Source organism: Triticum aestivum, chromosome 3D (genome assembly GCF_018294505.1).
Source record: "Triticum aestivum cultivar Chinese Spring chromosome 3D, IWGSC CS RefSeq v2.1, whole genome shotgun sequence".
NCBI lineage: Eukaryota > Viridiplantae > Streptophyta > Magnoliopsida > Poales > Poaceae > Triticum > Triticum aestivum.
In genome coordinates, this window is record NC_057802.1 from 581,575,808 (window position 1) to 581,602,582 (window position 26,775).

Sequence of the window (26,775 nt, forward strand, 5' to 3'; positions counted from 1 at the left end):
GTTTAAAGGCCGAACTCCTCTAGTTATATACTCTTCTTTACAGAGGGAATCTTGTTAATCTTTCCGTGTGGGACTAAACCAAACGTAATTACCTTAACCACGATTTCACAAAAAGGGCAAAGGATTCAAGGGCCCAATTGCTTCTAGCCCATTAACACCGAGCCAACCTCTCCCCCGATCGCTACCCTTGTGTCTGCTTGTTATTCAAGGGCCGGAAGCGTGGATTCAATCTGCCAGCGGGTATTGGCTGCGTCGTTTAACTATTGCTGCTCAACTTGATCGACCGCTACCCTTGTGTTTGCTTGTGTCCCCGGTCTGATCAAAACATTGCAAGAACACGTACCAGGTGCCGGCTCGTGTCCGCCGTGTGGAGCCACTCCGAGAACGCGTTCAAGCCCCTCACCGCGCTCCCGACCACCAGGGAGGCTGGGCCGGGTGGCCAGCACCGACGCCGGCTCGGACGAGCACATCCTCGGCTGGGACCAGCACGGCAACAGGTGGAGCCTTGCGTGCGACTTGAAAGCGCACGCCATGGCCGTGCTTTGCTTGTGAATGGCCGGTGACCTGGTGTGCACCGGGTCGGCCTGTGGCTCCGGCAGCCGTGCAGCAGCCCACCAAGGTCGGCGCCGTCATTGGCCACGAGGGCCGAAATGCATCCAGGACACCCTGCAGGCCAGCAATGGCTATATGGCGTAAAGCGGGGGTGCCGAATGGGGCCAACGGCGAGGATCGGACGCGAAGACTACACATTTTGCCGGAGGAAGGGTGATATTTAGATTGTTTTTGGTTTGGGTTTAGTTGTTTTTTTGCAGCACTGGATGCTTGAGTTGGTGATGTCCATCGCAGAGAGGAGGATTTAATAAATTTTAAAGAATCGCACAAACTTTGTGATCAGTAAATTATACTGGCACCAATACTCTGGTTTCTATATAGGTTTTGACTTTATTTTCAGTTTCTTATCAGGCATGACAATGAATATTTTTATCAACGAAAAATGTTAATATTGCTTACCTCGTTATTTAAAGAATCGTTGAATAGAATGAGCACATGTGCTCAAACTGAAGAAACACATGCAAGCAAATAACAATAGAAATTGAAGAAATACGTAGACTCATAAACCGATAAAATGGCAAGCAGTGAAGTGCCCCCACACTCACTATGCCCAGACTACACATGTACATGTAGATATGTAATTTCATAGTCTCTGAGTTTTGATTCCTCTAGAGACCATGACCATACAAGATTCATACGTTCAGGGGGTGGACAGGGCACCACATCTAGATTTGTTGTCTAGGCTTGGAAGGCATCAGGATTGACTATTCTACGCCATGCCAATAATTCACTAGCAACTTGCTTACTTGAACCTTGTATAGGGTCACCAGTTGGGTCTTGGAGACACCATTCATTTCCAATGTAAGGGAGCACATGATGTTGATGGGTACATAGAATTCTGTCGACGACCATCATGGAGGAAACACCGAAAACATGGTGGCATTTCTTTTTCTAGAGACTACCATAAAGTCCTGGCGGTCTAGGATCACAAATTGTTGCTGGACTTTCGGGAGCCAAACAGGCTGATATTTTCATACATAGGGCCACCGTGCATTATCTTTCTCTCACTAAAATTGCTGCTCTTTCTTAAAAAGTACTCCCTCCGTTTCTGAATATTTGTCTTTTTAGAGATTTGAAATGAACTACCACATACGGATATATATAGACATATTTTAGAGTTTAGATTACTCATTTTACTCCGTATGTAGTCAGTTGTTGAAATCTCTAAAAAGACAAATATTTAGGAACAGATGGAGTAACTAAAATTGCTGCTTGCATGGATGAAAACTACTAATCCAGAGGCTATACCGTGCACACATGTCAGATATTTCTGGCACAAGCATCACACCTAATCTTGCAGCATATTTTAGCAGACATGTTGACTCCTTCTCTCATCAATAAAAATAAATTAATAGGTATTCTCTTTTCAAAGAAAAAAAACACATCCATCATGTTTTTTCTAAAGTGGATGATCAACACAAAGTTTAATTTTATAACTTGGCAGGGGCTGCGCGAACGCGTACCCCCTCTAACACAAATTTTGACGTCCACTCTCCAAAAGGAGATGATAGATCAACACATTCACTATGTGCAATGTGAACCATTGATCTAGGCCATGAGCCTTCTTGATCGCCCATTGACCCCGTCCAGGTAAGTATGTTCAAAGGTTGCCCTATCCTCTAGTAATATACTCGTATTTAGTGTGCCAATCTTGTTAATCTTTCCGAGCGGGACTAAACCAAACGTAATTAGCCTGGTGGGATGGTCTACCTCAACCGAACACACATTGGCTAGCCAATATTTTCTTACCCATCGGTCGAAGGCTTAGGACGAAGGCTTCAAGTTCAAGGGCCCAGTTGCGTATAGCCGATTAACATAGAGCCAGCCTCTTGCACGATCTCAAAAAACAAGGAAAAAAGGCAGTGATGCTCAAAAAAAAGGAAAAAAGGCAGTTTTTTTTCAAAATGAAGAAGAAGAAAAAGGCAGTCTCTTGCACGACGACGTCGTAGGGGGTAGGGCACCCTGCAATTCCTGCCGTCGTCTTCGGCTTCTCGTTGCTCTGAACTGACGAACCGATATGCATGGCTCAAGGTGTACTCAGGCTTCTGGAACAGGACACTCAGAGTGTGTCGCATGTCCGTCTGCGGCATCATGTACTCCGCCGACGGCCGCCTCAAGGAGTGGGAGAGGGGCAAGGCTGGGGCCTCCTGAGCCAGTGCGCACACCCGCTTGGCCGTCCTCATCGCCCGTGATGGCGTGTCCTGGAAGGCTGGAACGCTACGCGGCCGGCTCTGACGGGTACGCCTTGGGTGGGACCGGCACGGCGGCAGGTGGAGCCTCGTGTGCGACGTGAAGGCGCTCGCCATGGCCATGTTGTGCGCCTGTGCCTGCGCGTGGCCGGCGACCTGGTGGGGGCTCCACCGACAAGACCATCAGCCTATGGCACCGTCAGTTGTGAGGCGGCTTCACCAAGGTCGGCACCGTCAGGGGCCAGCAATGGCTATATGATGTACAGCGGCAGGCTGGACAGGAGCATCAGAGTTTGGTGGGTGCCGTCAGGGGCCAGTAATTCTACACCAACATAGAGTAAGTTACATGTTTTACGTATCAACCAACGTGGATGACCAGGATTAGAGAAGGGGAGGAAGGGCCCCTACCCTGTCTGAAATTCACGGGGTAGAGAATTATTAGGGAAGTTCACGTAAAAAGTTTTGTAGCTTTAAGTGGATGTAGGATTATCATAAGTTGGGTGTAAAATGGCTGTAAACTGTAAATTATAGCACCTATATACTCTGATTTATATATAGGCTCTGATTTAATCTCTCATTACTTCTCCGAAATAAGGTGAGTAGGGAGTCACTCATGTGTTGTAAAAAAAATTACTCCACTATGGACCAACCTGTGATTAGATGGTTAGGAGGACAGTGGTATTCTCAGCTCATGAGGGTTCAAGTCCTGGTGCTCGCATTTTCCTGGATTTATTTCACGATTTCCCGTCGACTAGGTGCGCCTATGGTGTCTTCGTCAATCTCAAGAATATATGCCGGCTCAGTTTCTCGAAGGTGCTCGTAGGGGTAGGATGTGCATGTGTGCATTCATAGGAGTGATTGTATACGCGTATATGTGTGCGCTTGCGTCTGTACTGTGTTAAAAAACGGTTTACTCCATTTTAAAGCAGTTTTTCTCATGGTAAATGTTAATTTATTTTCGGTTGAAAAAATGGCAAGTTTATTTTCATGTAAACAAGGTTTGATTATTCCATAAAAAAGGTTTGTTTATTTTTCTAAATAATGACTTACACGTCCTTCTTCCTGAAAAACAATCTTCTTGTACGTCTTACACGTCCTTCTTCCCGAAAAACATAGTTAGGTGTATTCAGCAAATTAATACTCACCCAACTATGTACAAGGTGGTCCACTAAAAGTTGACAAGGAGCGAAACACACACACACACACACACAAAACGATAAAAAGCCAAGGATTGATGTCTCCCACTCACAATGTCCAAACTATACATGTACATGTCGAGTCTTAGTTTCTATAGCCTCTAAATTTGGATTCCACTAGAAATGATGAAAATACATCATTTGGAGTGAGTGGATCTTGCACCGCATCTAGTTTTGTTTCTTAGGCTTGGAAGACATTGGGATTTATTATTCCGCACATTGCCATTGTTTAACGAGCTACTTGGTTCATTCAACCTTGTAGAGGATAGGCAGACGGGTATTTCAGACACCATCTACGTGCAACGTCAAGGAACACATGTTATTAGTAGGTACGTAGCATTCTGGTTTGCAGCCTGTGTGTCACAGACACCAACAAGACTCTGCCAATTTTTATCTTAGAAGCCATCAAGAAATTAGTGTGGAATAAACCACAACTAGGGTTCTCCCAAACAAACCTTGAGCCACCTTGTGGTCTCGAGGTCGATATAGCAAATACAACATGTGTATGCTTCTAGATGAAAGATCGCCAACAAGATATAAATTAGTGCGCAGACACAGACTTTGCAGAAGATCTTTGAATGGAAGGATTTCATGAGTACCAAATGTGGGGTACAGAATTATTTGGATCATAAGAAGGAGATCACAAAATTTGTATGAATACCTTTCCTACAGTTCTTGTTCAAGTTCTTAAACAACCTATGCCAATCTTAATGACATGATCATAACTCCCAGTGACCTAACATACCCTTTATGAATATTGACATCACAAAAATAAAGACCAATCATTCAACACCACCCGCGAGAATGCATCACCTAGCACAAATATATCTTATATACAATCAATCGGTAGCAAAACAGTGATATGTTCTGTTCCATCCACGCCTATACTATCGAGGCGCGACCTCATCTCTGACCCACCCCACCCCGTATACCTTTAATATTTTCTTTTTTGTAAGTGGGGGGAAGAAAGGAAACGCTAACCAATGATCAATGTCAGCAACGTCAGACACCACGAGGGGTGTGCGTTTGGTTGATGTCAAACAGCGACGAGCGGCAGTGAGAAATAAACACTAATGATCATAGACCATGTGTGTTCTTGAGGTGAAGCATCTGATTTGTTTGGCTAGAAAGTGTGGTCTTGAGATAGTTTTTGTTTGATTTGCACCTTGGTAGCACTGGATGCCTGATGTGGTGATTAGTGTAACTGGGATAATTAAATACTTGAAAGAATTAAAGGAACTAGTCATACGTTTTTTTAGACTAGGTCGGGGTCATTGTCAGTTTTGTGATCATGGGATAGTGTTGTTGTGAATTGGTCTGGCCACACAATAGGTGAAGAGTAGGGAAGGTGTTCATACTAACTTTTATGATCAACTTCAATCTTTGATCGAAAGAACTTCCATACAAAATTTACTTAAATCGGTGATGACCGAGGCCTCATAAAATGACCCGATTAATTACATTCCTTTTTAATTCTGCAGATTACATCTGACTAAGTTACGTTGATGGTCATCACCCTGAAACTTCAATTGTTCGCCAATAGGGTACGTGGTAATAGTGGTCATATGGTGACATAACCAAGCCTCATCAGACAGAGTTCGTTATATAGTCTCAAGGTGAATGCTTACCCCTGTTGGTGATGAACAATGGACGTGTCACCTCATCAGTTAGAATGTATGAATAATTTCTGGCCTCATAGATTATGGAATGATGGCATCCTAGCCTCATCGGTCAATTAGAAAAAAGTCTAACTTCGTCAGTCAGGATCAAGGAGTGGTCGTGGTCTCATCGGTCGCGATAAAGTTTAAGTTATAAGATTGAAGGCCTTTTTCGGTACTCTGTCGGAGGTTAAATTCATCAGGACGTTCATGTACAGAAAACTTGATGCCACAATGTCCATTTGTGAGCATTCCTCTTTGGACTATGGGTCCATAGCAGTACATAATGTATTCAACCATGGCATTACTTAACAAAGACACTAACCCTAGTTCTTGCTAGAAACCACAAGCATAATGCCTACTACACGTCATGCATATCCAATTTCACCATTTCAACAAACGCTTGGAAAAAATTCAATTCACTATGCTTTCAGGAAACTATCAACCAGGGTTCCACCTTGGGGGTAAAAAATGCCACCGAATTAACAAGATTTTACCATAAAAAGTAGTGGATTCAGTGGAGATTGCCTCAAGAAACAAGGGGAGGGAAAGATCCACAAAAAGGAGCTCGGTTTGATGGGGATTTGAGGGGAAATTACCCCAAGCTGAGCATGCTTAACTTTGGAGTTCTGTCCGAATGGGCTTCCGGAAAAGAAGGAATTCCTTATTGATATGAGTAGTCTATCATCCCTATTAAGCCAGGCTATCACATACAACCCCACTAAGAGGAACCACGTCCTCGTCGGGCCACAGGAACGTTCCCTCTTGGCACACACGTCTGTGCATCCAGTCCGGTACATGTGCCATGCCGTGTGCCATGACGGGTCACAAACGTCATGACACCTATCAGCAAACATCCGTGTAACCGCGAGGGCCGGCTCTGATACCAACTTGTAACGCCCCGGACACACCAGTCGGTGGTCGTTACTCCTGGCGAGATCTAGACTGGCCCCATAGATCAATACTAGTCTTTTCTGCGCACTTTGTCCTCACTCGTGCGCACCCGGGACCAACTTCCCGATCGGTCACCCATCCTGAAATTACCCCAAGCTGAGCACGCTTAACTTTGGAGTTCTGTCCGAATGGGCTTCCAGAATTGTTGCTTGGGGAGGCGGCCGATTGAGGGCTGCAATGGGGGTGGGCTCCACATGCGGCCCCTGTGGGTTATTACCTCTTCAGTATGATATGTTGCAGTCTATGGCGTCTCCCTCGGGGTTGAGACACCAATGGGAGGGGGTACATTGATGTCGCGAACCTCGGTGTTTCGGCCATGCCACGTCGGACGGTCCATAAGTGGCGACCAACGCGTGGGCAAGTTCCAAACGACATTGACCTCGGCGTCTCCCATGTATCGCAAATGCCACGATGGGCGGCATCCCTAAAAAAGGGTTAGATCATGCAAGACTTTTGAAGTAGACTTTATTCACGCTAATCTTTAGAAAGGCTAAAACAATGATTTTGTCCCTCACGGTCGCGGGTGGAGATGATGGGTTGCGGGTTGCAGGATGTGGAGCTTAGCGGGCCAGTGACATTTCTAGGCCCAATCAAAAAACCAGATGATTTAGTTGTTTACGGGAGTAGTAAGGAAAGCTACCCCTGTTCGTGACCTAAGTTTCATCTTTTTTTAATTCAAAAAGAAGGATTACTCCTGGCCTCTGCATCAAGCGATGCACACAACCTTTCGCAAAAAAAAAAAGCGATGCACACATCCATTTTATTAGTATATTATAAAAAATCCAACAAACAAATACAAGGATCAAGCCAAAGCCACCTTTTTGACAACTACTGTCGCTACACCTACAAGGTTGATGATGTGCATTGATCGCACATCAACACACACCATTTATACCGGTAGCCTCACCAAGCCACCCGATGGCAAGCCGAGATCATCAACCGGCCTAGCTAGACCCTGTACGCGCAATGCATGCACACGCCCTAGGATCAGCTGCCGCCATCTTCCACCAGCCCCCTTCAGGAGTGATCGACGCATTCACCTTGCCAGGCCATTCTACTGTTGATGTCACCACGACGCCAGGCAGCGCCTCCATCTTGCGCTTGTCCGTCCACACGTACCCTTCGTCGAAACTGCGCTGCGCCACGCCGCCGAGGCCCGTCATCACTGAAGGTGCCATCATCATCCGATCCGGGAGACCTAAATCTTGGGTTTCCCTTGGAACATCCCGAGTGCGGTGACGCAAACTGCAACGACGATGCCTTGAGAAGGAAACGATGTCAGAGCCGCCGCCATCGTCCGCCATCACCGTAGACGGCGCGATTTTCACCGAAACTCGCATCGCCCCAATCTCGCAGCTGACTGGATCCGTGCGGAGCCTCGCCATGAGGACGTACGCTGACGCAGACATGCCGGAAGAGAGCCTCCATCTGCGCATCACTAGTCCTTCCACAAGCCGTTGGACGGTCTAAGGCCAGTCCGCGACAGATCTAGCTGGGATGCCAGATCCGCGGCCACCGCCACCACCAACCTCCAGGCCGAGCAGCCCACCCCGCAGGCCACGGAGCGCCGGCCACCTCCGCCACCCATCTCCAGTAGGACAGTCCACCCCTCTGGCCGTGGAACGCCGGATCCACCGCACAGATCTGGGGCGTCGTCCGATCCGCTGCCCAGGGAAGCTCCGCAAGAGGCGCCCCAGCCGCCTCAGGGGTCCTATTGCGTTCCACCCGCCCGGGTGCCTTTGGCCCTAAGTTTCATCTGAAAGCTAGGAAAGATATGGACATTAAATCGATGAACCAGAAGTGGTGGAGACGTAAGCGGGCTGGGATTAGGTTCAGTTTTACTGTCCTGAATGTGTTTGAAAAATCAATACTCGCCTAACAGTGCACAACGCAGGCCACTTTTAGTTGACTAGGAACAAGTACATGTGCTGATATTGAGGAAACACATGGGCCCATGAGCCAATAAAAAGGTAAGCATTGAGGTGCCTTCACGCTCACAATGGCCAAGCCACACATGTATATCCTCTAGAGATCGTGAACATAAATCATCACTACGTTGAGGGCTGGGAGATTGGACCACATGAGGTTTGTTGCTTAGACTTGGAAGGCATAGTGATCCACTATTCAGCTTCATTTTTATGTACCACGAGCAACATGGAACATTTAGCCTTGTTCAGAATGACCAAGTTGGGTATTGTCGACGACATTCTCTTGTCCAAAATGAAGGAATACACGATGTTGGTGGGCTCACAACATTCTTCCCCACACGAATTGTGGGGAGCAAAACACCGGCAAAGAAAATGTATCATGATTTATAGACTAGCCATGTCAATGTGTCATGATGCAGAGCAGCTACACTGTACGTAAGCTCAAAGCACACGTTTACTCAGCAACTATTGATGCTAGGAATAAGGTAAACCTTACAGGAGGCTCGAAAGCAGCGGGACGCATGACCAAAGTTTGGCTCACAGATTTTCTTTGTGTCATTCGGTGAAAATTGTCAGTTCTGACGCACATCACGGCCCAGTGAACAAAGATAATAATTCAGGCAATCGATTGTGCCTTGAATAATATGAAACTTCTAATGGAGCCTTTTACATGTCTATGCCACCAAACATCTCCAGAATTGAACTCTTCTTGGTGCTGACCCTGATAAGAAGCATCAACTATTGTATGTACGAATTGCTTGAGGGAACTCATCTGCCTCAAGTTAGCTGAAATATTTACAAGAAAATCAGAGGAAAATATAGTACGCCCACAAAATGTTTCAGGCCCAATGAATCCTTTCTAGTTAAGCCAGGGCCATTTTCTAAGTTAGCACCATTGATAGTTGTGTTTCGGCGAGCAGGCATTTAACTATGCTAATTTTAGAGAGACTTATGGTGCATCAACTCAGCTGAAAATTTACCAAACATCTCTTATTGTGTGGCCGTCCTCTACTAAAATTTTCAGGTCCCTACTCACAACAGTTCGCTCAACATAAACCTCCAATGTTGGCTCCTCTGTTTCATGAACGATGCTATGGTACCTGCGCAGGCTATCTGCTACCTCATCATAAAATTTCATACAACTAAGCTTTGAAAACAAAGTTTCTACCGAGGATAAACAAAGTGAAACACAATAGCTAAGATTCAACAAAAAGTTTTAATTTCATATTATGTTGATAGGGGCCACGCGGACGCGTATCCCCTCTAACAAAAATTACAATGTCCACTCTCACATGAAGGGGAGATGGTAGATCAACTCGCTCACTAGGTGCAATGTGAACGATTGATCTAGGCCATGAGCCTTACTGACCAGTTATATAATTGTCTTCCCTGAGCCAATCTTTTTAATCTTTCCGTGTGGGACTAAAACAAACTTAATTGGTCAGCCGTCCTGGTCTATCTGAAGTTCTCAACCGAACACATTGCCCGGATCCAGGGCCCGGGTTGCATCTAGCCCATTAATACAAAGCTAGCCTCTTGCACGATCTTCTCGAAAAAAGAAAAAAGCAGCCTCTTGCAGGATGTCGTAGGGACACCCGGCAGTTCCTGCTGTCGTCTTCTCGTTGCTTTGAACTGCTTCGTTAACTGCGGCTGCTCATTGCAGGTGTTTTCCAGATGCGCTGGGGTATGATGTATATTAAAACTAAAATTTTGACCAAGTCCAAATGTCTTGTCATGATGGACTTTGCTAGCTAGCTCAACTTGATCGATCACCACCCTTGTGAGTGCTTGGCGGACCCAGCTGTTCCGATCGGACCAAAACATTGGAAGACCACGGACCAGGTGCTGGCTCCTTTGGCATCCGGTCAGTAGCATGCATAATTGCACATGGCCTAGTAATGGTCAACTTTTACATTCAGTCTTTCTGCCATGTGATGTCTTGGAGATTTTGAAAATTCGAGCATCCCTGAGACAGGGTGCGGATGTACTAGCTTGGGGTCCAGGAAAATTTGGTGTTTTCACAGTTAAATCTACGTACGAAAGGCGTTTGATGAGTCATGCCATGAGATTGCCCAAGGCTCTAGTTCTCCACCAGAGGGGAGGCGGGCCTGCTGGAAATTGATTTGGGGAGGTATGTCTACACCAACGGTTAAAAACTTTGCCTGGAGAGTTGCTATAAACAGGGTCGGTCCTGAGATTTCAGGGCCCGGGGCGAAACCAAAAGTCGGGGCCCCTTCACATAAACATTATAGGAGTATATATATTATCGCTTAAATGCACCAAAAGCGACATTTTTATCAAATAATGTATACATATTACCTTTCAACCATTTCAAACAATCAATCATAAAATTTCACTTATAATGGGGCCGATCGATCCTCCTTAAACTTCTTATTTCATTTTTTTTTTCTCTTTTTAGTGGATGCATATATTCTAGTCGACATGATAATACGCACTGCTAAAAACGAAAAATTAAATTACGTCAAAAGCTTGAACACTGCAATCTATGTATCATGCATGTGAACATAAATAAATTACTCAATTAGCAATATAGATATAGGAAGTAGATAGTCTGATATTACCTTGGATTGATCGGAGCAGCGTTGACCACCTGATCAGGCAATGGCCATGATGCGATTTAGACTGACATGAGATAGGAGGCGCTTGACGATTTGCATCACCTGGCGACCGAAGAGCGGCGCAGTTCGCCAGCGCGCAAATTGTGACCTGCATCTGGAACGTCAGATCTCCGGCTGCCACCATGGCCGTTGTCAGATAGAACTGCACGGGCCACCACCTTTGAAATCCAGCATCAACGTCGCTCCCTCATCCATCCCCATCGCCGGCTTGCCGCGAGAGGAAGGGAAACAAGGAACGACGGCTGCCTCCAGTTTGTTCGGTTCGGCCATGAGCATGCGAGATCTTGGAATAGATTTCTTTTTTAGGAATAATATATCGAGGAATAGATGAATAGGGAACATGGTCACGATTAGAAGGAAATCCGAGCAAGGGCAACACGTACACGCTAGCAGATCGACCGACGAGACGAGGAATCAGCGGCTCCGTGGGCTAGCTACATGCATCGGAGGACAACGCGTACAGGCCTTTTGTGCATGCGCTGCCCTGCATCCCTGGGCCTTGCGTACGTGCATGCTAGCTGGGTGGGGGCCCCTAGACTTTGGGGGGCCCGGGGCGGCCGCCCCCTCTGCCCCCCTCAGGGCCGGCCCTGGCTATAAATTCACTTCCAACCTGGCAGAATAAATATAAGAGAGGACTAGAAACTTCATATGTTTGTCCTGTTTGTGGTACTGAACCGGAGGATAGTTTCCATGCACTATGCCGATGTCCACTAGCAGTCCAGCTCTGGGACTGTATGAGGGAAGTGTGGCGCTCGCCGAATCTGAAGGAAGTAATTAACACTTGTGTAGAATGGCTACTGGATGTCTTGTATCCATTGGGAGATGTTCAACGAACCATGGTTTTGTTTACCTTTTGGAGAATATGGCATAACCGTAATGAGGTGACACACAACAAGACCCCACCACCGATGGATACATCCAGACTTTTTTGTGCAGTTACATGGACTCCTTGATCGCAATGGCCCAAGACTATGGTTGTGATCCTGTGAAAGGTAAAGTTGTACTCCCTCCGTAAAGAAATATAAGAGCGTTTAGATAACTAGAATAGTGATCTAAATGCTCTTATATTTCTTTACAAAGGGGGTATTATCTTATGCTCCGGTTGTGAAATGTACGCATGAAATATCAGATGGTACAAATCCTACAAAGTGGTCTCCTCCACCCGTTGGTTGGGTCAAACTTAATATGGACGGATCATGGATAGAGGACGGTAAAGCCGGAGCTGGTATGGTGTGTTGTTGCCGCGCCCTTCTCCCTCACTCACCGGAGCACTACCCCCCTCTCTCTCTGCACTCGAGGAAGAAGAGGACTGAAGGAAGAAGAAGCACACAGGGACACAAGTGTTTTCCGGCGCACGTACGCCACCCGCCGCACGAACGGCGTTCTCCTTTTTCTGAGCACGAACTCAGTCCAGCTGCCGTGGCAATACACAGGGGTGGGGGAGCCTTATACACCTGCGTGCATACGCCAGGCCATGCCCACTCAACCCACTCGCCACGTCCCGCGGATCCTGGCTCGCACACCCGCTGCTCCTACGCGGACGACGCGGCCGCTCCCATCGCGGGCGACGCGGTCACACCTCCTGGCTCCTCGCCAACCAGCTCACACACGCGCACGTACACATACTGCTACACACACTCACGCAGCTACGGCCCTGACTATGCCCGGCTCGTCTGGCACCCGCATGCACGCGCGCCCGACGCGCCCAGCCGAGCCACGGCTTATTCGTCTAACATTCACCCCCCCTAAGCCGTGGCTCAGAGGAGTCCGCTGTCTTCAACGTCGGCGTCCGCCATCAGTGCGCCCTCCGCCGCCGGCTTCCTCCGCAGCTGGGGGCAATCCCTCTTGAAGTGGCCGCACTCGCCGCACTTGTAGCAGCGCCCGCGCCTGTTGCCACCGTTGCTTGACGCCACGCTCTGCCCGTCATTGTCGTCGCGCACTCCTCCCTGCTGCCGCTCCCGTGCCCGCCACTGCGGCATGGTGAGCACTAGCTGATCGCCGCCATGCTCACCGCCGTCTTGTCCACGGCGCTGAACCCGCTCATCAAACGCGCGCAGCTGCCCGAGCGCCTCGTCGAACGTCATCTCGTTGAGGTTGCAGAACTGCTCGATGCCGGCGACGACGGGGAACAAACGATCGGGGACGGTGTCCAGGAGCTTTTTCACCAGCATCGCGTCGCCGAGCATGTTCCCGAGGTTCGCAAACCGCTCCGTCATCCCTGCCAGCCTCCCGGCGTACGCATCCAGCGCCTCGTCGTCCGCCATCTTCATGCGGTTAAGCTCCCCGCGCAGCGTCGCCCGCCTCGCCGCGCGCACCCGATCGGCGCCGACGAACCTCACCTTCAGGGAGTCCCATACCTCCCTGGCGGCGAGCTTCGTCGCCACCTGCAGCAGCATGTCCTCCGGCAACGCTCCGAGGATCAACGCACGCGCCGCCTTGCACTTCTTGGCGTTCACCACCGCGTCGCCCGGTGCCACCGCCTCCCACACAGTGTGGACGTCGAGGATCGCCTGCGCCTTGATCGCCCACACTGTGTAATTGTCCAGCGTGAGCATCGGCATCGCCATCGACACCGATCCGCCAGTGCCGCCGCCGTGTGGGATGAGCGCCATGGCTGCCGGTGATCGCCCGAACCGAAGCTATGATACCAATTGTTGTTGTCGTGCCCTTCTCCCTCCCTCACCGGAGCACTACCTCTCTCCCTCTCTCTGCACTCGAGGAAGAAGAGGACAGGAGGAAGAAGAAGGACACAAGGAGACAAGTGTTTTCCGGCGCACGTACGCCACCCGCCGCACAAACGACGTTCTCTTTTTACCTGAGCACGAACTCAGTCCAGCTGCCTTGGTAATACACAGGGGTGGGGGAGCCTTCTACGCCTGCGCACATATGCTAGGCCATGCCCACTCAACCCACTCGCCACGTCCCGCGGATCCTGGCTCGTGCACCCGCCGCGCTCCTACGCGGACGATGCGGCCACTCCCATCGTGGGCGACGCGGTCACACCTCCTGACTCCTCGCCAACCAGCTCACACACGTGCACGTACACGTGCTGCTACACACACTCACGCAGCTACGACCCTGACTATGCCTAGCTCGTCTGGCACCCGCACGCATGCGTACCCGATGCGCTCTGGCCGAGCCACGGCTTATTCGTCTAACATGGTGCTTCGTGATGATCGCGGCAATACCTGTTGGGGAACATAGTAATTTCAAAAAATTTCCTACGCACATGCAAGATCATGGTGATGCATAGCAACGAGAGGCGAGAGTGTTGTCCACGTACCTTCGTAGACCGAAAGCGGAAGCGTTAGCACAACGCGGTCGATGTAGTCGTCCGTCTTCACGATCCGACCGATCAAGTACCAAACGCACGGCACCTCCGAGTTCAGCACACGTTCAGCCCGATGACGTCCCTCGAACTCCGATCCAGCCGAGTGTTGAGGGAGAGTTTCATCAGCACGACGGCGTGGTGACGATGATGATGTTCTACCGACGCAGGGCTTCGCCTAAGCACCGCTACAGTATTATCGAGGTGGACTATGGTGGAGGGGGGCACCGCACACGGCTAAAAGATCAAACGATCAATTGTTGTCTCTAGGGTGCCCCCTGCCCCCGTATATAAAGGAGCAAGGGGGGAGGTGCGGCCGGCCAGGAGGGGCGCGCCAGGTGGAGTCCTACTCCCATCGGGAGTAGGAGTCCCTCCCTTTTCCTAGTTGGATTAGGAGTGAAGGGGAAAGAGGTGGAGGAGAGGAAGGAAAGGGGGGGGCACCGCCCCCTCTCCTTGTCCTATTCGGACTAGGGGGGAGGGGCGCGCGGCCCTGCCCTGGCCACCTCTCCTCTTCTCCACAAAGGCCCACTATGGCCCATTAAGCCCCCGGGGGGTTCCGGTATCCCCTCGGTACTCCGGTAAAATCCCGATTTCACCCGGAACACTTCCGATTTCCAAATATAGGCTTCCAATATATCAATCTTCATGTCTCGACCATTTCGAGACTCCTCGTCATGTCCGTGATCACATCCGGGACTCCGAACAACCTTCGGTACATCAAAACATATAAACTCATAATATAACTGTCATCGAAACGTTAAGCGTGCGGACCCTACGGGTTCGAGAACTATGTAGACATGACCGAGACACGTCTCCGGTCAATAACCAATAGCGGAACCTGGATGCTCATATTGGCTCCCACATATTCTATGATGATCTTTATCGGTCAGACCGCATAACAACATACGTTGTTCCCTTTGTCATCGGTATGTTACTTGCCCGAGATTCGATCGTCGATATCTCAATACCTAGTTCAATATCGTTACCAGCAAGTCTCTTTACTCATTCCGTAATACATCATCCCACAACTAACTCATTAGTTGCAATGCTTGCAAGGCTTAAGTGATGTGCATTACCGAGAGGGCCCAGAGATACCTCTCCGACAATCGGAGTGACAAATCCTAATATCGAAATACGCCAACCCAACAAGTACCTTCGGAGACACCTGTAGAGCACCTTTATAATCACCCAGTTACATTGTGACGTTTGGTAGCACACAAAGTGTTCCTCAGGTAAACAGGAGTTGCATAATCTCATAGTCATAGGAACATGTATAAGTCATGAAGAAAGCAATAGTAACATACTAAACGATCGAGTGCTAAGCTAACGGAATGGGTCAAGTCAATCACATCATTCTCCTAATGATGTGATCCCGTTAATCAAATGACAACTCATGTCTATGGCTAGGAAACATAACCATCTTTGATCAACGAGCTAGTCAAGTAGAGGCATACTAGTGACACTCTGTTTGTCTATGTATTCACACAAGTATTATGTTTCCGGTTAATACAATTCTAGCATGAATAATAAACATTTATCATGATATAAGGAAATAAATAATAACTTTATTATTGCCTCTAGGGCATATTTCCTTCAGTCTCCCACTTGCACTAGAGTCAATAATCTAGATTACACAGTAATGATTCTAACACCCATGGAGCCTTGGTGCTGATCATGTTTTGCTCGTGGAAGAGGCTTAGTCAACGGGTCTGCAACATTCAGATCCGTATGTATCTTGCAAATTTCTATGTCTCCCACCTGGACTAAACCCCGGATGGAATTGAAGCGTCTCTTGATGTGCTTGGTTCTCTTGTGAAATCTGGATTCCTTTGCCAAGGCAATTGCACCAGTATTGTCACAAAAGATTTTCATTGGACCCGATGCACTAGGTATGACACCTAGATCGGATATGAACTCCTTCATCCAGACTCCTTCATTTGCTGCTTCCGAAGCAGCTATGTACTCCGCTTCACACGTAGATCCCGCCACGACGCTTTGTTTAGAACTGCACCAACTGACAGCTCCACCGTTTAATGTAAACACGTATCCGGTTTGCGATTTAGAATCGTCTGGATCAGTGTCAAAGCTTGCATCAACGTAACCATTTACGATGAGCTCTTTGTCACCTCCATAAACGAGAAACATATCCTTAGTCCTTTTCAGGTATTTCAGGATGTTCTTGACCGCTGTCCAGTGATCCACTCCTGGATTACTTTGGTACCTCCCTGCTAGACTTATAGCAAGGCACACATCAGGTCTGGTACACAGCATTGCATACATGATAGAGCCTATGGCTGAAGCATAGGGAACATCTTTCATTTTCTCTCTATCTTCTGCAGTGGTCGGGCATTGAGTCTTACTCAACTTCACACCTTGTAACACAGGCAAGAACCCTTTCTTTGCTTGATCCATTTTGAACTTCTTCAAAACTTTGTCAAGGTATGTGCTTTGTGAAAGTCCAATTAAGTGTCTTGATCTATCTCTATAGATCTTGATGCCCAATATATACGCAGCTTCACCGAGGTCTTTCATTGAAAAACTCTTATTCAAGTATCCCTTTATGCTATTCAGAAATTCTATATCATTTCCAATCAGCAATATGTCATCCACATATAATATTAGAAATGCTACAGAGCTCCCACTCACTTTCTTGTAAATACAGGCTTCTCCAAAAGTCTGTACAAAACCAAATGCTTTGATCACACTATCAAAGCGTTTATTCCAACTCCGAGAGGCTTGCACCAGTCCATAAATGGATCGCTGGAGCTTGCACACTTTGTTAGCTCCCTTTGGATCGACAAAACCTTCTGGTTGCATCATATACAACTCTTCTTCCAGAAATCCATTCAGGAATGCAGTTTTGACATCCATTTGCCAAATTTCATAATCATAAAATGCGGCAATTGCTAACATGATTCGGACAGACTTAAGCATCGCTACGGGTGAGAAGGTCTCATCGTAGTCAATCCCTTGAACTTGTCGAAAACCTTTTGCAACAAGTCGAGCTTTATAGACAGTAACATTACCGTCAGCGTCAGTCTTCTTCTTGAAGATCCATTTATTCTCAATTGCTTGCCGATCATCGGGCAAGTCAACCAAAGTCCACACTTTGTTCTCATACATGGATCCCATCTCAGATTTCATGGCCTCAAGCCATTTCGCGGAATCTGGGCTCACCATCGCTTCTTCATAGTTCGTAGGTTCGTCATGGTCTAGTAGCATAACCTCCAGAACAGGATTACCGTACCACTCTGGTGCGGATCTTACTCTGGTTGACCTACGAGGTTCAGTAACAACTTGATCTGAAGTTCCATGATCATCATCATTAACTTCCTCACTAATTGGTGTAGGCGTCGCAGAAACCGGTTTCTGCGATGAACTACTTTCCAATAAGGGAGCAGGTACAATTACCTCATCAAGTTCTACTTTCCTCCCACTCACTTCTTTCGAGAGAAACTCCTTCTCCAGAAAGATTCCGAATTTAGCAACAAAAGTCTTGCCTTCGGATCTGTGATAGAAGGTGTACCCAACAGTCTCCTTTGGGTATCCTATGAAGACACATTTCTCCGATTTGGGTTCGAGCTTATCAGGTTGAAGTTTTTTCACATAAGCATCGCAGCCCCAAACTTTAAGAAACGACAACTTTGGTTTCTTGCCAAACCACAGTTCATAAGGCGTCGTCTCAACGGATTTTGATGGTGCCCTATTTAACGTGAATGCAGCCGTCTCTAAAGCATAACCCCAAAACGATAGCGGTAAATCAGTAAGAGACATCATAGATCGCACCATATCTAGTAGAGTACGATTACGACGTTCGGACACACCATTACGCTGTGGTGTTCCGGGTGGCGTGAGTTGCGAAACTATTCCGCATTGTTTCAAATGAAGACCAAACTCATAACTCAAATATTCTCCTCCACGATCAGATCGTAGAAACTTTATTTTCTTGTTACGATGATTTTCAACTTCACTCTGAAATTCTTTGAACTTTTCAAATGTTTCAGACTTATGTTTCATTAAGTAGATATACCCATATCTGCTTAAATCATCTGTGAAGGTGAGAAAATAACGATATCCGCCACGAGCCTCAACATTCATCGGACCACATACATCTGTATGTATGATTTCCAACAAATCTGTTGCTCTCTCCATAGTTCCGGAGAACGGCGTTTTAGTCATCTTGCCCATGAGGCACGGTTCGCAAGTACCAAGTGATTCATAATCAAGTGGTTCCAAAAGTCCATCAGTATGGAGTTTCTTCATGCGCTTTACACCGATATGACCTAAACGGCAGTGCCACAAATAAGTTGCACTATCATTATCAACTCTGCATCTTTTGGCTTCAATATTATGAATATGTGTATCACTACTATCGAGATTCAACAAAAATAGACCACTCTTCAAGGGTGCATGACCATAAAAGATATTACTCATATAAATAGAACAACCATTATTCTCTGATTTAAATGAATAACCGTCTCGCATCAAACAAGATCCAGATATAATGTTCATGCTTAACGCTGGCACCAAATAACAATTATTTAGGTCTAAAACTAATCCCGAAGGTAGATGTAGAGGTAGCGTGCCGACCGCGATCACATCGACTTTGGAACCATTTCCCACGCGCATCGTCACCTCGTCCTTAGCCAATCTTCGCTTAATCCGTAGCCCCTGTTTCGAGTTGCAAATATTAGCAACAGAACCAGTATCAAATACCCAGGTGCTACTGCGAGCATTAGTAAGGTACACATCAATAACATGTATATCACATATACCTTTGTTCACCTTGCCATCCTTCTTATCCGCCAAATACTTGGGGCAGTTCCGCTTCCAGTGACCAGTCTGCTTGCAGTAGAAGCACTCAGTCTCAGGCTTAGGTCCAGACTTGGGTTTCTTCTCCTGAACAGCAACTTGCTTGCTGTTCTTCTTGAAGTTCCCCTTCTTCTTCCCTTTGCCCTTTTTCTTGAAACTGGTGGTCTTATTGACCATCAACACTTGATGCTCCTTTTTGATTTCTACCTCCGCAGCCTTTAGCATTGCGAAGAGCTCGGGAATCGTCTTATCCATCCCTTGCATGTTATAGTTCATCACGAAGCTCTTGTAGCTTGGTGGCAGTGATTGGAGAATTCTGTCAATGACGCTATCATCCGGAAGATTAACTCCCAGTTGAATCAAGTGATTGCAGTACCCAGACATCTTGAGTATATGCTCACTGACAGAACTATTCTCCTCCATCTTGCAGCTGTAGAACTTATTGGAGACTTCATATCTCTCAATCCGGGCATTGCTTGAAATATTAACTTCAACTCCTGGAACATCTCATATGCTCCATGACGTTCAAAACGTCGTTGAAGTCCCGGTTCTAAGCCGTAAAGCATGGCACACTGAACTATCGAGTAGTCATCAACACGTGACTGCCAGGCATTCACAATGTCTGCAGTTGCTGGCGCAGGTGGTACACCTAGCGGTGCTTCCAGGACGTAATTCTTCTGTGCAGCAATGAGGATAATCCTCAAGTTACGGACCCAGTCCGTGTAATTGCTACCATCATCTTTCAACTTTGCTTTCTCAAGGAACGCATTAAAATTCAACGGAACAACAGCACGGGCCATCTATCTACAATCAACATAGACAAGCAAGATACTATCAGGTACTAAGTTCATGATAAATTTAAGTTCAATTAATCATATTACTTAAGAACTCCCACTTAGATAGACATCCCTCTAATCCTCTAAGTGATCACGTGATCCATATCAACTAAACCATGTCCGATCATCACGTGAGATGGAGTAGTTTCAACGGTGAACATCACTATGTTGATCATATCTACTATATGATTCACGCTCGACCTTTCGGTCTCCGTGTTCCGAGGCCATATCTGTTATATGCTAGGCTCGTCAAGCTTAACCTGAGTATTCCGCGTGTGCAACTGTTTTGCACCCGTTGTATTTGAACGTAGAGCCTATCACACCCGATCATCACGTGGTGTCTCAGCACGAAGAACTTTCGCAACGGTGCATACTCAGGGAGAACACTTATACTTTGATAATTTAGTGAGGGATCATCTTATAATGCTACCGTCAATCAAAGCAAGATAAGATGCATAAAAGATAAACATCACATGCAATCAATATAAGTGATATGATATGGCCATCATCATCTTGTGCTTGTGATCTCCATCTCCGAAGCACCGTCATGATCACCATCGTCACCGGCGCGACACCTTGATCTTCATCGTAGCATCGTTGTCGTCTCGCCAATCTTATGCTTCTACGACTATCGCTACCGCTTAGTGATAAAGTAAAGCATTACATGGGCGATTGCATTGCATACAATAAAGCGACAACCATATGGCTCCTGCCAGTTGCCGATAACTCGGTTACAAAACATGATCATCTCATACAATAAAATTTAGCATCATGTCTTGACCATATCACATCACAACATGCCCTGCAAAAACAAGTTAGACGTCCTCTACTTTGTTGTTGCAAATTTTACGTGGCTGCTACGGGCTTAGCAAGAACCGTTCTTACCTACGCATCAAAACCACAACGATAGTTTGTCAAGTTGGTGTTGTTTTAACCTTCGCAAGGACCGGGCGTAGCCACACTCGGTTCAACTAAAGTTGGAGAAACTGACACCCGCCAGCCACCTGTGTGCAAAGCACGTCGGTAGAACCAGTCTCGCGTAAGCGTACGCGTAATGTCGGTCCGGGCCGCTTCATCCAACAATACCGCCGAACCAAAGTATGACATGCTGGTAAGCAGTATGACTTATATCGCCCACAACTCACTTGTGTTCTACTCGTGCATATGACATCTACGCATAAAACCTGGCTCGGATGCCACTGTTGGGGAACGTAGTAATTTCAAAAAAATTCCTACACACACGCAAGATCATGGTGATGCATAGCAACAAGAGGGGAGAGTGTTGTCCAAGTACCCTCGTAGACCGAAAGCGGAAGCGTTAGCACAACGCTGTTGATGTAGTCGTACGTCTTCACGATCCGACCGATCAAGTACCGAACGCACGGCACCTCCAAGTTCAGCACATGTTCAGCCCGTTAACGTCCCTCGAACTCTGATCCAGCCGAGTGTTGAGGGAGAGTTTCGTCAGCACGACGGCGTGGTGACGATGATGATGTTCTACCGACGCAAGGCTTCGCCTAAGCACCGCTACAGTATTATCGAGGTGGACTATGGTGGAGGGGGGCACCGCACACGGCTAAAAGATCAAACGATCAATTGTTCTCTCTAGGGTGCCCCCTACCCCCGTATATAAAGGAGCAAGGGGGTGAGGTGAGGCCGGCCAGGAGGGGCGCGCCAGGTGGAGTCCTACTCCCATCGGGAGTAGGACTCCCTCCCTTTTCCTGGTTGGATTAGGAGTGGAGGGGAAAGAGGTGGATGAGAGGAAGGAAAGGGGGGGGCGCCGCCCCCTCTCCTTGTCCTATTCGGACTAGGGGGGAAGGGGGCGCGGCCCTGCCCTGGCCGCCTCTCCTCTTCTCCACAAAGGCCCACAATGGCCCATTAAGCCCCCGGGGGGTTCCGGTAACCCCTCGGTACTCCGGTAAAATCCCGATTTCACCCGGAACACTTCCGATATCCAAATATAGGCTTCCAATATATCAATCTTCATGTCTCGTCCATTTCGAGACTCCTCATCATGTCCGTGATCACATCCGGGACTCCGAACAACCTTCGGTACATCAAAACATATAAAATCATAATATAACTGTCATCGAAACGTTAAGCGTGCGGACCCGACGGGTTCGAGAACTATGTAGACATGACCGAGACACGTCTCCGGTCAATAACCAATAGCGGAACCTGGATGCTCATATTGGCTCCCACATATTCTACGAAGATCTTTATTGGTCAGACCGCATAACGACATACGTTGTTCCCTTTGTCATCGGTATGTTACTTGCCCAAGATTCGATCGTCGGTATCTCAATACCTAGTTCAATCTCGTTACCGGCAAGTCTCTTTACTAGTTCAATACCTAACTCATTAGTTGCGATGCTTGCAAGGCTTAAGTGATGTGCAGTACCGAGAGGGCCCAGAGATACCTCTGCGACAATCGGAGTGACAAATCCTAATCTCGAAATACGCCAACCCAAAAAGTACCTTCGGAGACACCTGTAGAGCACCTTTATAATCACCCAGTTACATTGTACGTTTGGTAGCACACAAAGTGTTCCTCCGGTAAACGGGAGTTGCATAATCTCATAGTCATAGGAACATGTATAAGTCATGAAGAAAGCAATAGCAACATACTAAACGATTGAGTGCTAAGCTAACGGAATGGGTCAAGTCAATCACATCATTCTCCTAATGATGTGATCCCGTTAATCAAATGACAACTCATGTCTATGGCTAGGAAACATAACCATCTTTGATCAATGAGCTAGTTAAGTAGAGGCATACTAGTGACACTCTGTTTGTCTATGTATTCACACAAGTATTATGTTTCCGGTTAATACAATTCTAGCATGAATAATAAACATTTATCATGATATAAGGAAATAAATAATAACTTTATTATTGCCTCTAGGGCATATTTCCTTCAATGCCATCTATTCATCCTGCAGGGTACTCTTCTCACTTCGAGATGCCTTAGAAGCAGAAATAAGTGCATGCATGGAGGGTTTATCTCTAGCCTTTCAGCGTTCGGATCTCCCAATTTGCATTGAGATGGATTGGATACTAGCGGTGAACATGTTGAATGACAGTGGCATGAACAAGTCTGTTTATGCGGCGCTGGTGTAGGAGATCATGCATTTGAAGTCTCTTCGTATGACTCATATTACTCATATCAATCATGGTCAGAACTGTGTAAGTGATTTCCTAGCTAAATTAGCTAGAACTGGTAGTAGAACCGTAGTTTGGTTGGGCTCTGGCCTCCAAGAAGTCATTGAGTTATGTAAGAAGGATTGTCCGGTTGATGCTTGAGTAATATAAGTTTTTACCCGCAAAAAAAAATTAAAAAATTGTATGTATTCATTTAGTACATCATGTATTAGTCACTAAGCTCAATACAATTTTCCTTGTGCACTCAACAAGTGATTACTATGTGTTTTTTCTTTGCGAATAAAGTGATTACTATGTGTGACTGTCACATACAATGTCATGTTTATTTCCTCTTCTTATTCCATGATAAAGAAAATGTAACTTATCACTAGTAGAAAAAGGGGCTTTCGTTCGGGCCCGGCCAGCCCATTAGTCCCGGTTCTGCCACGAACCGGGACCAATGGAGGCATTTGTCCCGGTTCGTGAGCCCAGGGGGCCGGCCGAGGCCTCGTGGGCATTGGTCCCGGTTCGTCTGGGCCCATTTGTCCCGGCTCTTGGCACGAACCGGGACCAATGAGCCTCGCTCCTGGCCCACAACCATTGGTCCCGGTTCGTGGCAGGAACCGGGATAGAAGGATGGCCTTTAGTCCCGGTTCCAGCCATGAACCGGGATAAATGAGTTGCCTATATATACCCCATCGCCGGCGAGCAGAGCACTCCATAGTGCTCTGTTTTTTGCTGGCCGGCGAGGAAGGGCATTTGAGTGTCTAGCTCACCTCTTATGCATGTGAGGTGTTCGATGAAATGCCCGAGCCACACTAGTTAAGCTTTCTCCTCTCGAAGCTCGACCTCCGAGCTCCATTTTTTCCGAGATTTGTCTAGGTTTAGCGGTCCATCACGCCCCGTCCTCGTCTTCACCTCCGTCGATCGCCCGTGCCGATCTCGTCGCCGGCACCACGGTGGTGAGCCTCTTGTTCTTATCTTCTTTTTGAAAGAAAAAAAAATCTTACTTTGGATAGATACTTGTCTAATTTTCTTACTTTTGACACGCAGATGAACCGGCAATGGATGTACGGTGGCAGACACACCTCCGAGTACATTAAGGGCGTGCATAATTTTCTCGAAGTGGCTGAGGCAAACAAGCAGAATGGTTTTATGTGTTGTCCATGCCCTAATTATGGGAATACGAGGTCTTACTCTGACAAGAAAATCCTTCAAACCCACCTGCTTTATAAGGGTTTCATGCCACACTATAATGTTTGGATGAAGCACGGAGAAATAGGGGTTATGATGGAAGACAGCGAAGAAGAAGAGGACGATGACAACTATGTGCCCCCTGAATACGGTGATGCTGCAACGGGGGAAGCTGAAGATCAAGAGGAAGCTGAAGATCCAGAGGAACCAGACGATGTGCCCGATGATGATCTCCGCCTGGTCATTGTTGATGCAAGGGAAAAGTGCAAAAGTGAAAAGGAGAAGCTGAAGTTCGCTCGCATGTTAGAGGATCACAAAAAAGGGTTGTACCCCAATTGCAAAGATGGCAACACAAAGCTCGGTACCGTACTAGAATTGCTGCAGTGGAAGGCAAAGAATGATGTGCATGACAAAGGATTTGAGAAGCTACTGAAAATATTGAAGAAGAAGCTTCCAAAGGATAACGAATTGCCCGACAGTACGTACACAGCAAAGAAGGTCGTATGCCCTCTAGGATTGGAGGTGGAGAAGATACATGCATGCCCTAATGACTGCATCCTCTACCGCGGTGCGTACAAGGATTTGAACGCATGCCCGGTATGCGGTGCATTGCGGTATAAGATCAGACGAGATGACCCTGGTGATGTTGAGGGCGAGCCCCGCAGGAAGAGGGTTCCTGCGAAGGTGATGTGGTATGCTCCTATAATACCACGGTTGAAACGACTGTTCAGAAATAAAGAGCATGCCAAGTTGATGCGATGGCACAGTGAGGACCGTAAGAAAGACGGGAAGTTGAGAGCACCCGCTGACGGGTCGCAGTGGAGAAAAATCGAGAGAAAGTTCTGGGCTGAGTTTGCAAGTGACCCAAGGAACGTATGGTTTGCTTTAAGCACGGATGGCATTAATCCTTTCGGGGAGCAGAGCAGCAATCACAGCACCTGACCCGTGACTCTATGTATGTATAACCTTCCTCCTTGGATGTGCATAAGCGGAAGTTCATTATGATGCCAATTCTCATCCAAGGCCCTAAGCAACCCGGCAACGACATTGATGTGTACCTAAGGCCATTAGTTGAAGAACTCTTACAACTGTGGAATGGAACAGGCGTACGTGCGTGGGATGAGCACATGGGGGGAGAATTTGACCTAAAGGCGTTGCTGTTCGTGACCATCAATGATTGGCCCGCTCTCAGTAACCTTTCAGGACAGACAAACAAGGGATACCACGCATGCACGCACTGTTTAGCTGACACCGAAAGTATATACCTGGACAGATGCAGGAAGAATGTGTACCTGGGCCATCATCGATTTCTCCCGACCAACCATCAATGTCGAAATAAAGGCAAGCATTTCAAAGGCGAGACAGATCACTGGAAGAAGCCCGCCATGCGTACCGGTGATCACGTACTTGCTATGGTCTCTAATTTACACGTAATATTTGGAAAGGGTACCGGCGGACTAGCTGTTCCGAATGACGCTGAGGGACGCGCACACATGGATAAGAACAAATCTATATTTTGGGACCTACCCTACTGGAAAGAGCTAGAGGTACGCTCTTCAATCGACGTGATGCACGTGACGAAGAACCTTTAAGTGAACCTGTTAGGCTTCTTGGGCGTGTATGGGAAGACAAAAGATACACCTGAGGCACGGGAGGGCCTGCAACGTTTGCATGAAAAAGACGGCATGCCTCCAAAGCAGTATGAAGGTCCTGCCAGCTACACTCTTACCAAAGAAGAGAAGGAAATCTTTTTTGAATGCCTGCTCAGTATGAAGGTCCCGACTGGCTTCTCGTCGAATATAAAGGGAATAATTAATATTGCAGAGAAAAAGTTCCAGAACCTAAAGTTTCATGACTGCCACGTGATTATGACGCAACTGCTTCCGGTCGCATTGCGGGGGCTTCTACCGGAAAACGTCCGATTAGCCATTGTGAAGCTATGTGCATTCCTCAATGCAATCTCTCAGAAGGTGATCGATCCAGAAATCATACCAAGGCTAAGGAGTAATGTGGCGCAATGTCTTGTCAGTTTCGAGCTGGTGTTCCCACCATCCTTCTTCAATATCATGACGCACGTCCTAGTTCATCTAGTCGACGAGATTGTCATTCCGGGCCCCGTATTTCTACACAATATGTTCCCCTTTGAGAGGTTCATGGGAGTCCTAAAGAAATATGTGTGTAACCAAGCTAGACCAGAAGGAAGCATCTCCATGGGCCATCAAACAGAGGATGTCATTGGGTTTTGTGTTGACTTCATTCCTGGCCTTAAGAAGATAGGTCTCCCTAAA

At 47.2% G+C, this 26,775-nt stretch overlaps 1 non-coding gene and 1 pseudogene across 1 annotated transcript; both read right to left on the bottom strand.

Annotated features, from left to right (window-relative positions):
* Positions 1 to 2,052: 2,052 nt before the first annotated feature.
* Positions 2,053 to 2,210, bottom strand: LOC123081246 (U1 spliceosomal RNA). Its single transcript, XR_006438716.1, has one exon. It is a non-coding gene; the product is annotated as a U1 spliceosomal RNA (small nuclear RNA).
* Positions 2,211 to 9,772: 7,562 nt separating this feature from the next.
* Positions 9,773 to 9,921, bottom strand: LOC123081251 (uncharacterized; annotated as a pseudogene).
* Between the last annotated feature and the right edge of the window lie 16,854 nt (positions 9,922 to 26,775).